The 16,185-nt window shown below is 40.5% G+C and overlaps 1 protein-coding gene across 4 annotated transcripts in view; it reads right to left on the bottom strand.

Moving 5' to 3' along the window:
- Prkg2 (protein kinase cGMP-dependent 2) overlaps positions 1-16,185 on the bottom strand; it is a 103,540-nt gene that overhangs the window by 67,881 nt on the left and 19,474 nt on the right. The window lies entirely within an intron of this gene.

Below are 16,185 nucleotides of genomic sequence, written 5' to 3'. Positions count from 1 at the left end.
ACAAAAATCAACCTTTCTCCTCTAATCTGTTTACCTCACATATTTTTGTCATAACATAGAAACTCAATGTATTAGTTGAGTTTCTATTGCTGCAATAAAACACCATGACCAAAATCAACCTGGGGAGGAAAGGATTTGTTTTATGTATAGCTTGTAGCCATCATTCAAGGAAGCCAGGGCAAGAGCTCAAGGCAGGAAAATGAGGCAGAAACTGCTGTGGTGATCATGGATGAGTGTTGGTTAAAGGCTTTTCCCCTATGGCTTGCTCAGCCTGCTTTCTCATAGAGCCCAGGACCACTTGCCCAGTGGTGGCACAGTTCACAGTGAGCTAAGCCCTCCAAAACCAATACTAATTTTAAAAAATGCACCACAAGCTTGCCTTCAGACCAATCTGCTGGCAGTATTTTCTCAGTTAAGATTCCCTCTTCTCATTGGCTCTAGCTCGTATCTAGCTGACATAAAACTCCCCAGTACAGTCAACTACAACAATCATATTCTATACTGTCATTAGATCAATTAAAAGATATCAAGCCACAGAAAAGTTGCACTATAAACCCCAGACCAAATACAATTAAAATTACATCTAGGCTGTGAGATAGATTAAAGTGGATAAAAGCACTGAGTTTAATTCTTAGAAGCCAACTTGGAAGCACAGAACTGACTCCTGAAAGTTGTCTTCTGACTTGCACATCCAAGCTATGGCATGCACCCATATTCACATACATCTTACACACACACACACACACACACACACACTTAAAATAATACCAATAGATTTTAAATTAAAATTATATCTAGGCCCATCAAAGTTGAATTTTTGAAAACAAAATACAATCAGAAGAGTGGGAGAAGAAAAGCAGTCAGACATAAGAGACAAATGAGCAACAACAGGATTAATTTAGCCAGAGCATGATAGAAAATCTCCCAATGCCCCACAGAGCCCATTCAACCTCGCTGCCCTGAAAACAGCCTTTAAGAGTGAAAGCAAAATGAACACATTTTGAAAGTATTTTCCCATTGGGAGCAGATGTCTCCTAGTGAATGGCTCAGATGCGAGGGATGATGAGAAGCACAGATGTTACAGAGAAAGAGCTACAGAGGAAGCAAACATGCAGGTGACCAAAGGAAGGCTGTCTTTCTAAAAGACTGATACCTTGGGCAGCATAAAATACATAATAAATAAATGTAAGAGACAAAGCGTGATGTGAAACCTTTATAAATTGCCGAGGCATGCTGTAATTTAGAACATTTGTTACAGATTAATCAGAGGATATTAAAATTAAATGTTAAAAATAATGCAATAAAATACATAGTTAATCGGCGCAAAGAAACTACAAGATGAGACAGTAGGTCAACAAACAGTAACATGTAAGGTTTAAACTAACGGTTGTACAATGATGTTAAGTACCAGTGTAGCAAATATATCACTGAGAAGACAGGATTGTAAAACTGATATCAAAACAACAATGCCATGCGTGTTACACATACAACAAATGCCACATGATGGTGGAATAGGAAATGGGAAGACATCTGATGTGCTGCTACCAGTTAAAGAGAACCCACACTGTTTCCTGATGATGTTTCCAGCAACAGGGCTCAGTCAATATGCCAAGAAGATTGCACCTAGGAGGACTGTGTCAAAGTGTTTAAAAAGGCAACAACACTCAAAACAGAGTTGACAAAACTCTGACAATAACATTCGGATACTTTAACACATCTCTTTCTAAACCAACCAAGTAGACACAGTAGTTGGAAGCCATACCTAAACCACTGGTTATGAAAGTTTACTCAAGATCTAGAGTCAGTTGATATTTTACGTCTCCATTCACATATGACACCCTTTTAAGTGCACACCAACCTTCATGAAGATTGATCACATGCTAAACCATTGGGGGTGGGGCAAAAGCATAAAGCTTCCACATATTTCAAAAGATGGAAATGACAAAGTCTCTTCCTCAAATTCTGTAGACTACACAGAAACTAAAAACCCTAAAGCCACAAAATCCTCACATGTGTGAGATTTGAGCACCACAGTTTAAATATGCCACAGATACTATGTTAGATCCTAAGGAATTTAGCTAAAATGGAGCGTTGATTAAAAACGTTTAGATTTAAGTAGGCATGAAATGGAAAAGAATAGAGATTATAAATGAGTTGTCTCCACCTCAAAGAAAATCATACAAGGGACATGGTGCCTATCGGTAATCCCAGTACTCAGAAAGCTGAGGCAGAAGGACATCCATTCAAAGCATGTTGGTATTACAAAGTGAGAACCCCTAATGCTTGCATACACACAAGCCATAGAAAGGAGAAAAGAGGAAAGAAAAGCAATGGACAGAGGTGGGGGAAGAAGAGAAGGAAGGAGGCAAAGAGAGAGGGAGGGAGGGAAAGAGAAGGGGCTATTCAGTGAAAGGCATCAACAAGCCAATACAAACATCTGTTATTAGACTTAATGAGCAGGTAACATGGTTAAGTTCCTGGCAAGATGGGTGCCGCAGGGGAGATGTAGCTAATCCAGCAAAGGAGAACCATCCTTTCCTGTACTGCAGGCGTGAGAAAAAAAATAACTGAATGATATGCAGATGCATCTGTAAACATCACATGAAATAATAATTTTTAAAATCCCTAAAGTATGACACAAGAGATAGAAAATTCAATAATAAAGAAATGAAATACAAAAATTAAAACCTATCTCCTCAAAATTCCTGATTCTAATAACCACCATTAAAATTCCAAGATATTTGAAGAAAGAATAATATCATCACAACATTTTTTTTTCTCCAGAAAACAGGAAAGAGATACTTTAGACAACTCATTTTAGGACCAGAGAGTCTGTTGGAAAAAAAAAGTATTAATAATCCAAGCGAAAAAAGCTAATTATTTCTAAAAACATAAATGTGAAAAAGTAAAACAAAGTATTTCAAATAAATATCGAGGTTGAAAAGTAATGAATGTAGCCAGTGTGGTGGCAATGCCTGCAGTCCCAACACCCAGGGACTGAGTCAGAAGGCAGGCCTGAGACCGCCAGGGCTACAGTGGAGACTCTGTCTCTAGAAAATTAAAGTAATTAGCCACATAAAAGGAACAAAGAGACAAAAAAATTACACCAAATGTAATTAGATTTTTAAAACGCATTGATAAAATTAAACACTTGTAATTATTTTTAAGTTCAAAACTGCTCTCAGCAAACCAAGAATGGACAGGAATCTTGAACATATTGGTAAACAAAGCCAGAAGACAGTTTAGGAAGCTGAGGGGGGCTGGAAGCATCCTTCCAACAACAGGAAACAATGTATTAGACCGTGGAGCTTTGGTAGGTTGCTCCAAATGTCAGGAACGAGTGTGTTAGACGGTGGAGGCTGAAAGGCTCCACATTTCAGTCGCAATGTGATGCTAAAGTCTAACAGGAACTGGACATTTGAGCAAGTTTTATAAGGCTCTTAATAAAGATAAACAAGGCTGGAGAGATGGTTAAGAGCACTGGCTGCTCTTCCAGAGGTCCTGAGACCAATTCCCAGCAATCACATAGTGGCTCACAACCATCTGTATTGGGATCCATGCCCTCTTCTGGTGTGTCTGAAGAAGACAACTACAGTGTACTCACTTACATAAAATAAATGAATTATTCTTTAAAAAAAAAAGATAAACAAAAGGAGAACATCAAAGATGTAGACATAGCAGCAGAAGAAAGTAAACTGTCACTGGATCCAAAAAGACATGGCCATGGTTGCCAAAAATGAAGGAAAGACATCAAAATTTGCAAAACTCTCAACAGTCTCTGGCTTCGTACAAAAGCAAGGTATAAATTCAATTATACGCCTATATATTCTATGAATATTCAAATAAATAAAAATTGTAAATGGCATCATTGAAGATAGAACTTAAATCATCAGCTAGTAGGTTTATATCTAACATAGACAGTTCCTCCACACAGGAAACTACTACAATTATTTTTAAAAAAAGAGAGAGAGAGAAGAAGAAGATTGGGGCTGGAGAAGCAGTAGGCTAAGGACAGATCTCTTCCCTCCTTGCTTCCAAGCCCAATTCCTTAGTCACCTCCAGCTCAGTAGCAGACCAGCTGCTGCAGCCTGCCCTCCTTCTCCACCCCATATCCAGGGCTCATCACACAGACTTTTCCCTCCAAAGATGATTCTTCCCACTCATCTTTTCATTGAAGCCCCCCAATTTAGCAGGCATTCCCTGGGAACCCACAAGCCAAACCTGCCTGAGAAGCAAGTAGACCAGAGAAGCTGGGAGGCAAGCTTTACATCTTAACTCTCCTTCCTCTCCTCCATATCCAGTTCCCCTTCATTATGCCCAGCTCAGTAGCAGACTACCTGTTGTGTTGTCTCCTTACTCTCTGCTCGGAGTCACAAGTGACTAAGCAGATTCTGGTTCAACATTATCCTGTGGACCTACTCAGATCTCCCTGCCCCCAGCCAATCTCTATCCCTAAATGTCAAGTCCTCATACCTAGAAACACATTTTTTCCAGACCTCCAGTGGCCACACTTATCAAGATCTAAGAAGAATTTCCATACCAGGCGACACACAGCCAACAAAACCTTCCTAAGAACCAGAAAGGAAACAGAAACCAAAGAACAGAGCACCCACTCACCAAAGACGAGAGCAGATATATCGGCACCTACAATCACAATCATCCCAAACCCAGATGCCTAGATGTCAGCATAAAAACACAGTCAATCACAGCCAGGATGGTATTGTTCCACTAGAGCCCAGCAACCTACCACAGTAGATCCTGGGAATAGCAACATAGCTGAAGCACAGGATAAAAAAAAATTCAAATAGCTTTTATGGATGTGATAGAGGTTCTTAAAGACTAATGAATTAATCCCAGAAAGAAATCTAAGAAAACACAAACTGTGAGAAAATGAATAAAACAGTTTAAGACCAGAACGTAAAAATAGAATTAATAAAGAAATCCAAGCTGAGGGCAATCTAGAAACGAAAATGTTAGGAACTCGAGCAGGAACCCCAGAGGCAAGCATCACCAATAGAACACAAGACATGGCAGAAGCTGAGGCACTATTAGCTCATGTATACTGCCTGGTTGGTGGTCCAGTGTCTGAGAGATTCAGGGATCCAGGTTAATTGAGACTGCTGATCCTCCTACAGGGATGCTCTCCTCCTCAGCTTCTTCCAGCTTTTCCCTAAGTCAATCACAGGGGTCAGCAGCTTCTGTCCATTGGTTGGGTGCAAAGATCTGTATCTGACTCTTTCAGCTGCTTGCTGGGTCATTCGGGGGGCAGTCATGATAGGTCCCTTTTTTTGTGATCTTTCCATAGCCTCATTAATAGTCTCAGGCCTTGGAGCCTCCCCTTGAGCTAGATCCCTAATGAGGCCCTCAACACATATACAGCAGAGGACTGCCAGGTCTAGGTTCAGTCAGAGAAGATGCACCTAACCCACAAGAGACTGGAGGCCCCAGGGAGTTTAGAGGTCTGGTGGGGTGGGGGGTGGGGACATCCTTGTGGAGACAGAGGATGGAGAGGAGGTATGGGATGTGGAATAGTCAGAGGGCGGACTGGGAGGGGAATAAAATCTGGAGTGTAGAAAATTAGAAAAAAATAGTTAATAAAAGGAAAAAGAAAAAAAGAATCTCAGGCATTGAAGACACAACTGAAAAAATAAATATTTGAGTCAAAGAAAATGTTAAATCTAAACAAAAAAAAAAAAAAAAAAAACCTCTCCACATAATATCCAGGAAATCTGGGACACTATGGTAACACCAAATCTAAGTATAATGGGAAGAGAGGAAGGAGAAGAAACCCAGGTCAAAGGCACAGAAAACATTTTCAACAAAATCATAGAAGAAACTTCCCCTAACCTAAAGAAGTAGGCTCCTATCACAATACAAGAAGAGTAAACACAAAATATACTGCACCAGAAAGAAATTCCTTTGGCACATAGTAATCAAAACACTACATGTACAGAACAAAGAAAGAAATTGGAGAAGATTTCAAAGGAGAGCTCTCCCATGCTCATGGGCCAGTAGGATTAATACAGTTAAAATGGCCATCTTAGCAAAGGCAAGTTACAGAGTCAATGCAATCCCTATCAAAATTTCAATACAATTCTACACATATCTTAAAAGGACAATTTTTAGCATCATATAGAAATGCAAAAATCCCACTATACCTAAAACAATTCTGAGTAACAAAGGAGGGGCTGGTGGTGTTATTATCCATGACCTCAAGTTGTATTACAGAGCTATAGTTAAATAAAATGGTATTGGCAAAAAAAAAAAAAAAAAAAAAAAAAAAAAAAAAAAAAAAAAAAAAAAAAAAAAGACATGTTGATCAATGGAATTGAACTAAAGATCCAGACATAGATCCACACACCCATGAACACCTGATTTTTGATTAAAGAAAGAGCCAGAAATACATACTGGGGGAAAAAAAAGATAGTATCTTGAACACATAGTACAGGTAAAACTGAATGATGGTTGCAAGTCGATGAATCCAAATAAATCCATACTTATCAACTTGCACAGAACTCTACTCCAAATGGATCAAAGTCCTCAACAGAAAAGCAGATACGCTGAACCTGATAGAAGAGGAGAATACCCTGAAACTCCCTGGCACAGGAGAAGACTCTCTGAAGAGAACACTGATACAGGCACTAAGAGTAACAAACATAACCTCATGAGACTGAGTTTCTGCACAGTAAGGGACACTGTCATTTGGACAAAGCGGCAGCCTAGAGAGTGTTGAAAGAGATTAACCAGGTACACATACAATAGAGGGCTAATATCGAAAGTATATCAAAAACAAAAAACAGAACTGGATATCAAGAAAACAAGTGATCCAATTAAAATATGGAGCACAAATCTAAAAAAGAGAACTCTCAAAAGAGGAAACTCAAATAGCTGAGAAACACTTAGTCAACAGGGAAACATCAATAAAAACTATTTTGAGACTTCATCTTATACCTGTCAGATTGTCTACCTACGATTGAAAAACCAAAGGACAGCTCATGCTGGCGAGGATGTGAGTAGAACTTGGCTATTGCTGGTGGGAGCACAAACTTGTACAGCCACTATGGAAATCCACATGTTGTTCCCCAGAAAGATGGGAAACCAATCTACCTCAAGACCCAGCTGTACCACTCTTGGGCATAAACCCATAGGATGCTTCATTCTTCTACAAGGTCACTTCCTCAACCATGCTCACTGTAACTCTATTCATAATAGCCAGAAACCAGAAACAACCTAGATGCCCCACAGTAGAGAAACATGGATAAAAAAAAAAAAATGTGGTACAGTTACACAATGGAATATTATTCGGCTGTTAAAAAGATGACATCACAAAATTTGCATCCTGAATGAGAAATCACAGACCCAGAAAGACAAAGGGGTATGTATTTGCTTATATGTGGCTATTAGCTCGTAAGTCAATGACAACCAATCTACAATACCTAGAACCACAGAGCCACAGAGGGTAGGCATAGAGGATGCAAGTAGAAGTAGGGAGAATGGCTAGACTGTGCTACGAAAATGATATGGAACAGAGATAGTTGAGGATGAACAGGGGTAGGGAGGACTGGAATGGGAGAGTCGGGTGGAGGGAGAAGGGCAGACAGAGAAAATAATGCAGGAAGAGACAGCTAAAAGTAAGAGCCATTTGAGGGGTAGAAGGGAAACCTAATCAGTAGAAGCCTCCTGAAATATGTACATGCATGAAGGTGATCTAAATGAAATCACGAAATAAGGGGGAAGACAGTGCCCAACTGGACAGTTCTCATCACCAAATGAAGCATCCGGCACTTGGAATGAGTTACATCTAATTTGTTGGTCAATGGGGTCCCATGGAAACCCCCAAACAACACACACTATAGGAGGACTAGAGGAAGGGGAAACTGAAATCAGGATTTGTTATACAGAAATAAATTCTATTTTAATAAATGCAAAATAAAAATATAAATTTCAATGAGACTGAAAGTGAAATTACAAAAATACATGTAAGTCATCCATCCATCCATCTATCTACCTATGTATCTGTGTGTGTATGTGTGTGTGTATGTGTGTGTATAAAATCATATAAATCATGTAACACTTATTTCCCTACATAATGTAAGATATGTATACAATAAAGGGAAATATGCACTTGTTTACTTCGACTTCATCTAAGAAGGTTTGGGGCTTACATGTTAAGGAAGTAAATAAAGACGTGATTAGAGAATTGAAAAAATAAAAATAAAGAATCTGCACTGCAATCGAGGACTGCCTCACGGGCCCTGGCTGTGGAGAAGCAATATTTGCATGGCCTGGCACAGCATGCTTGACATTTGTCTTGAGTTCTAGCTCTCAGGAATGTTATCAAAGGCTTCATGATGCGCACCAACACGAAGCCTGTCTTACTCTCTCCCATTTCCCAGTGAATTCCAGAGAAGATGTTGCTCTTTCCGAGGATGGGCAGAAGGAAGGAAGAATAAATATTACAAATGGAGTATATATATTGAGGTTACTGATCTAGAAACTGAATTTTAAAATGATATTTTATTGAGTGTGTGTGTCACTCATGTGGAGATCAGAGGACAAGTCTGTATAACTGGCTCTCTCCTACCTTTATGTGAGCTGCAGAGGTCAAATTCAAGTCAGTGGGCATTGGACCAAGTGCTATTACTCACTGATCTGTCCTGCTGCTGCTCCCTAAAATAAAACGTTTAATGATGTCAACTATTCTCTAGTTGATAAAATTCTAATCAAGGTTTTTATTTTTGAAAACTGAGAAGCTGATTCTAAAGTTCTTATAGTTTAAAAAAAAGGCTAAACAACGGTCTCAGAAAATTAAAGAAGATGAGACATTATGTTAATAATTACTATATATTAAAATAACTAATATGTTAGTGGTATGAAGATGGCCGAAAAGACCTTTGGCATAAATAAGTTGAGAAATCAGCCTAGATGTACGGAAAAACATGATAATGGGTAATAGCTGTAATACTGTGCTATGATGGGCCAAAACAGATATCAGTTTTAACTGAGAAAGAAAAGCACACTAAAGTCACAATGGAAATTAGAACATATTCACCAGAACCAGTAAGGTGGAAATTGCTAGTGTTACCAAGTACTGTTGAGAATGTAAAGAAAGGTAATACACTTATGTTGATATGGGGAGTATCAGTTTGTTTAGCCACTCTTTGGAAAGCTGGCTGTCTATGCTAAATTTTAATTTAGAAATACCATACTGCCAAGCCATTCATTTCTCGGTCCATATTCACCAGATGTCACACATCCATGCACCGAGAGACATGGCAGTAGTGTTCATATGCATTAAACACCAAGTGTCTGGTAGAGAGGTGGTCCGTTCTGTAGAGTCACACAATAAACACCACATAGCAATGACAATTCTAAACCACCACTGTATATAACATAAATGAGTTTTGCTATATAAAGAAAAATTTCAAAGCCTGTAGAGTTGTGATCTATTAAAGTTCCATTAAAGTAAGTTATAAATACATGTAGAATTGTGGTAAGGGCAGTATAGAGAGTAACTTTGAAGTGGATAATAGATAATGTGGAGAGATGAGAAAGGCACTTCCTAGGCTCTGCTGATGCTCTATTCTCAAGTAATAGTTGATGGTTACATGGCTATGTTCGTTTTATTATCTGTGTGCTTCAGTGAGAAACCAGTCTGTGTGTATCATGAGAGCACACACACATGTGGAGGTCAGAGATCAACTCCGAGTGTCTTCTTCCCTCATTCTCCACATTATTATATGGGGGGGGGGGGGGAAGGGGGGATTTCTCTCAGTAAGCCTAGAGCTTCCAATTGGCTAAACTGGCTGGCAAGGAAGATCCTGGGGTCCTCCCGTCCCCACCTCCCAGTGCTGGGATTATAGGTGCACATTATTGTACTGGCTTGGATTTGGTCACTAGGGATCTGAACTCATGTCCTCAAGCTTCCCAGGCAAGTTCTTTGGCCACTGAACCATCTCCCCAGAACCAGCACTGCTCTCAAATTATTTTAAAATGCATGTGGCTCAGGAACTAGAAACCACTCACTCCACATCTCTGCTCCGTGATCTCCCAACTTCACATCTTTGGAGTAGCTACTTAGCCTTCTGAACTGTGGGTTCCTCAGCAGTGATTAGTGCATGGCACCCACATCTGTCCCATGGGGATGCTCTACACATTGAGTCTGATAACGTGCCAGCAGATCCTTGATGCATAACAACATCAGCAGCTGGCAACAGGCGTCATTATAGTATGCTTTTCTGGAAACGAAGGTTCTGGAAACCACAGAAGCATTTCCAAGACATTCTGCTCTGTCCAAAGTTCCCCCAGTGAGCAGGATCTCAAACTCATACCCATCTGAGGGGGCCTCACAATCTTTCATAGTCCGTTTATGGCACCAATCTATATAATCAACATTCTTCAAAGCAATAAAGTCCCAGCTTCTAAGTTGGCTCAGGAAATTCCATTTGTCAAAGTTCACCCACGTTTCTCACTACTGGGACCTCAGGCCGCCTTCTACAAGCTAGATGTTAGAGCTCTTTGTTCTCGAGTCTGCTCAGACCCCGCAAAGACCACGTTATCCAGTGAACTTCTTCACTCATGGTTCGGCCAATATCCCTTGTCTGCTTCTTCCCACCAAATCTTTCTCACAAGCATCAGCTCCGTGTTCACATCCTGCGTTGCATGGCATTGTATTTCACAGCTTGACTACATAATTCAATAAGAGGCATACTTAGGACACACTTTCACTGTGAGGCTACGGACACACAACCTTGAAAGGGGATGCCAGAGTTTGATTCTAAGCTCTCCCATCTATTAACTCTGGAAACGTGGCATGTCACCTAGCCTCTTGAATTCTCTAAGCTGTAAAACAACAATAAACACAGTCCACAGGTCATAGAATTTCTGAGAATTAAATTATTTAACAGCATAATGCAATAAGAACAGTACATGGGACATAAAATATACTGCTCAAGAGTTAGCTATCAAGAGTTAGCTAGGTGAATCAGCTACTCAACACCAATGGAAACACCGAGACCTGCAAACTTCGCATTCTTTACAGAAGCTCTGCCTATTATTCACTCAGGGAAATCACTTCAAAATGTTGATAAAACTTCTAATGGTTTAACCTCTCTGTTTGCCCAGTCTCCTCACAGGATATCCACACCCACGGAAGCCTGCGTTGTTCCCAAGTCTGCCAGCCCACTTTATATCCCTATAGTCTACCCAGCTTGAGAACTTCTCTTAAGACTGGGTGTGGTGGTGAACACCTTTAATTCCAGCATTCTGGAGGTAGAACCAGAAGACTACTGAGTTCAAGGCCAGCCTGGGCTACATAGTGAGAACATGTTTCAAAATAAACAAACTATCTCGATATGTTTTTAAGTCTTTTCTTTTCTTATACCTATCTCTAAAACTATTGTATTCACCACACGGGGGAAATAATTTTAATTTCCCTAAAGAGACTCAGATCATCAAGACTAAGGCTATGTTTTCCTCCCCAACCTATTTCTTAACCTCTTGAGATGCACCTGGCACCTATTAGGAATTTAAGGATACCGAGAAAACTGGAAACCTTTCAAATTTCTTCTCTTTGTTTAAATATTATAGACATAAGGGCAAGAGTGGGTAAAAGTGATTTCAGTCACCTAATAAACAGAGACAACTGATAAACAGAACACAGATCTCTTTGTTTCCTGGTTTTGTATCAAAACCCTACATTTTTGATAGATAAAACAACAAAAAGAAAACTAACAAATGTATGTGTTTATAAACTGACAAGCCAGCCTAGGAAGGGAAGAGGTAATTCCAGCAGTAACCAGAGAACAGGCAAGACTTTCTCCAATGCATCCTCTTACCTACTGACCATGTAATCAAGCATGGTTCTAACTTAATTACGTTGTTGTTATTTCTTGCTCACAACAAACACTTCCCCATCTTTCTCAGGTTTCTGCAGCTGGCTATTTTCCCAGGAGTACCAAAGAACAGAGATTAATAATGAAAGATTGAAAACAACCAAAATTTACAAGGAGGCTAGCCTGACACACTTGATGATATGCATGCATTTGATGGTGTGACACGGTAATTAGGTATAAATGGTAAACAGTTCCAAGTATCTAATTAGCACTGATCTTAGGTCGTTCAGCTGATTATTTTGGAAGTCAGCAGGGGTGGGGACATATCCTTGTAACACAGGGGTTCTCAGTGCTTGCAGCGAGCAGTGTTTATAAATCTTATATCATAAGCCTGAGCTCTCACCTCAAACCAATTTAATCAGGTTCTCTCAGGACTAGACCCAGATACCTTTAAAAATAATTCCCCAGGTGACTACAGCTATACTTAAGAACTGTAGCTGTGAGCCAATGAGATGACTCAGTGTGTTACAGGCACTTGCACATATGTGCACACACACATAAATTCACACACACTAAAAAAAAAAAAAAGTAAAATTCTTCTTCTGAAGTGTTATAGATGTAAAGATGGGATGTCACCCTTCCCCCTGTAGTTCTGCAACACCAGGAGGGTGTTGAAGGGGAAGATACATAAAGCAACAAAAAGATATGAAACAAGTATAAATGCTTCAAGCAAGCAATCGCCTAACACCGAGTAATTAGAACTGACTAATATAATGTTTACTACAACACTTATATAGATCATACTGTCTTTCATGGTATAACAAATGGGTACAGAACTGAGAACAGCCCGATTGCCTTCTCTCTCCTCCAAGCCCTGATCCGGGACTTGAAGCATGCCCTGACATTTGGGAGAACACTGTTAATCAGTCCTAGGATTCTGAATATTTCTTTATGTTGTGACAAAACATATGTTATATACAATGTGCCGCTGAACTACTTGAATGCACAGTTCAGTAACATTGAGTGTATTCCCATTGTCTGCTTCCAGCTCACACCCATTACACACGTGATCTCTCTGTTCTGCCCCTGGCTGCATCCACTCTACTTTCTACCTCTAATTTTTGACTACTTCAGATAGCTCATAAGTGGAACTAGACAACATTTTCCTTCTCGAGCCTGATCTATTTCACTTAATGTATAATGTCTTAAAGGTTCATTTATGTTATAGTATGTAACATCTTGTTAAGGTTGGAGAATATTCCATCTGCGTGCTTTCTTCATGCTGCATCCTGTTTCTGTATTCGTAATATATTTATATATATTCTAAATTCAATGATAAATATTAAGTGCTTCCCATCACTTGGCTCTGGTAATGAAAGGAACATAGATGTAGGACTCTGAACTTCTTACATGTGCCTTACACACACACATGGCCATTTTGACCAGAGAGTCTCACCTCAGAGAAGTAAGAGTTTGGTGTGGCTTCTACTTCACACCCTTACATAATACCTTGCCATAGAATGGGGACAGGTCCAAGGACTTTTTCCTCCCTAACAAAACACACAAAAGTGGAAGGCCACCTCAGGGTTTTATGACCATGTCTAAGCCAACTGTAAAGAGACTCCCCAACTGCCACAAAGAAGTACCATGAGGTAAGGAGGCCTGAGAGGCACACAGGGAACTCTCATCAGGTCTAAGTTGTTGAGCTCAGCTGAAACCAGTAAGAAATCTAGGACCTTGGTCCTTTACCCACAATGCACTTAATTCTACAACAGTTATATGAGCTTGGGAAAGAACCTTCCTCTAGAACAGTGGTTCCTAACCTGGGGCATAACCCCCCTCCCATGGGGCTTGTATATCAGACATCCTGAATACCATATATTCACATTACAATTCATAGGAGTAGCAAAATTACAGTTACAAAGTAGCAACAAGAATAGTGTTATGGTTGAGGTTCACCACAACATGAAGAGGTGAATTAAAGGGTCAAAGCATTGGGAAGGTTGAGAACCACTGGTCTAGAAGGTACTAGAAAAAAGCACAGCTGGCTGACCCCTCCACTGTAGCCTTGGGACCTGTGACCAACACAAAGTGCACTGGACTCCAGCCCATAATGTTCTAAGGTGGCAAATACACATTGTTTACATTGCCAATTCTGAGGAAATTTATTACTTGTATTTCTCTGAGGCCCCAGTCCCAAGACATTTCAAGCAGTAACCTCTTCTGGTGTCCCCTTTGCTCCCTGTCCTTGTTCTCCTGTGGAGAGGGGTGTTGGGGGCTGGGAGCACTAGTGCCTTCTTTCCTTCCTACCTGGGAACTTGGTCAATAATTTCTGAAAAGATTGCTAAAACTGCTGCAAGGAAATTACCACCCCCAGTTGAGCTGATATGACAGAATATAATACTGGGAGTCTTAAATGGACATGGGAATTCCTGACCACTCATACTTTAATATAAATGAGATATAAAGCATCCTCCAGCTGATGCTGGTTCTAAATTTAAACAAAAAAAAAAAAAAGGACACTTGTCAGTTAAGAATGCCCTGAAGTATTTATAACAACAACAACAACAACCAAAAAACCTTTCAAAGACAGATTATTTTAAAATGAGACTTTGAAGCAGGAGTGGAGTCACAGGATGAGAACAGTATCCTTTGCAAAGAAGATGCCTCCATAAAGTCTAGACACCTGAGAGCTTTCACCTTGACTTAGCTCTTCTTGCCTCAAAACTGGATTGCTATTTCCATTTTAGAAGTCAGGCAGGGAGTCGTACTGGCTTACAGAGACTGCAGAGACCAGGGCCTGGGCAAAGCTTCCCTCTGACTCACAGAGCTGGCCAGGGTAGGGAGATACTGTCTCCCCAGCTGCACTGTTTATACTTCTGCCTTCCATGAGTACCTAGCCAGGAAACATGCACTGTCTAGAATAGACTGATTATGAGGAAAAAAAGAAGGCATAAGGAAAGCACATTCTGTTTCAGAAGACACTGAAAGGGCATCAATACGGTTAGCTAGAAGCTCTTGCCCAGGCCTCCAAGACAGGGGTTTAAGCCAGCCGACACAGTTCCAAACCCATATGACTAAGAAGGTCTTCAGAACCTATAGATTAAGGAGCCAGAAAGCAAAGTAGCTGGGATTAAGTTGTGGCCATGTTAACTTGAAGGCACTATGCGGCTGGGCTGCTGAGATGGTTGCAGAGGAGAGTCAAGACTCCTTACCAGCTGTGAACCCTGTGTTCATGCAATAATGGTCCATGTGGCAAGATGTATGCCCATGGCCTCTACAGTGACAGGAATGGTTTTGGTTAGAGTCAGAGTACTGCAAGTCTAGCCAAGAAGCCATGATGTGGGAGTAGTAAGTGTACTAAGAATAGTGAATGTACTATTTTAGTAAATGGACATAGTATCAAACTGCCTTCTAAGTGGTACCTCTCTGCTCATAGATTAGTGCAGGGCTCAGACCTCACCGTCGAAATTTCTTTGTACTGATAGTGGTTAATGCAGAAGCTCAGAATTCTTCAAGGCTCAGAAAAAAGCATCATTGGAATGTCCATTCACATTTAGGACCTCTGGAATATACCATGTCCTCAAGGCTCAGAGGCCATCTCAAAGAAAAGAAAGGCTGTAAGAGTTGGGGGTTAGGGAAGACCACAGCAAAATGTTGTCTTCTGGATATGATGGGATTGCTGTGCTCCTGAACTCACCAAAGATATGGTTGCCTGCCCACACAAGGTGAAGCCAGCCAACACTCTTGCATGGAGTCTCATGCACTTGTGAGTCTCGCTCCTAACCAAGGTGTTATGGGTAGCTGGTGGCTTCTGGGTAAGAGTCCAGTCAGTTTTCTTTAGGGCTGTGGCTCCTGGTAAGTTGACCATACTTCAGTGCCTAGTCCCATACTCATGAGTATACACTGACTGACAGAACAGACTGGAGGCTATGAGTTATTAAAAGAAAAAAGGAAGAGGGAACAGATTTGGGGAGGTGTGGATGTAGGGGTGAATCTGGAAAGGTTATAGCAGTGGTTGTGGGAGGGAGGGAGGGGGCTAGATCTGGGAGGAGGGAAGGGTGGGTCTGGGAGGTGTTGGAAGGAGTCTGACTTAAATATACTTACGAAATTCTCAAAGAAAAAAATGTTTTAAAAAAGGAACTGCAGGTGATGACCATGACCTTGGGAGTCACTCTGTGAGGTCACAGAGGTAACGGTGGCTTAACTATATTTACAGGATTGAGCTTCATTCATTCAGTAGTCAGTAAATAAGTATTGATTTGAATGTGTTATTGTACAGGGCCATCCCACTGCCTGCTCTAACCTGAAGCTATTGGTTAGAATCGATATGGCTTCTGGGTAGTATAAA

This window comes from Arvicanthis niloticus, chromosome 27, assembly GCF_011762505.2.
Source record: "Arvicanthis niloticus isolate mArvNil1 chromosome 27, mArvNil1.pat.X, whole genome shotgun sequence".
Classification (NCBI taxonomy): Eukaryota; Metazoa; Chordata; class Mammalia; order Rodentia; family Muridae; genus Arvicanthis; species Arvicanthis niloticus.
This window is presented reverse-complemented; position numbering and strand designations above follow the sequence as displayed.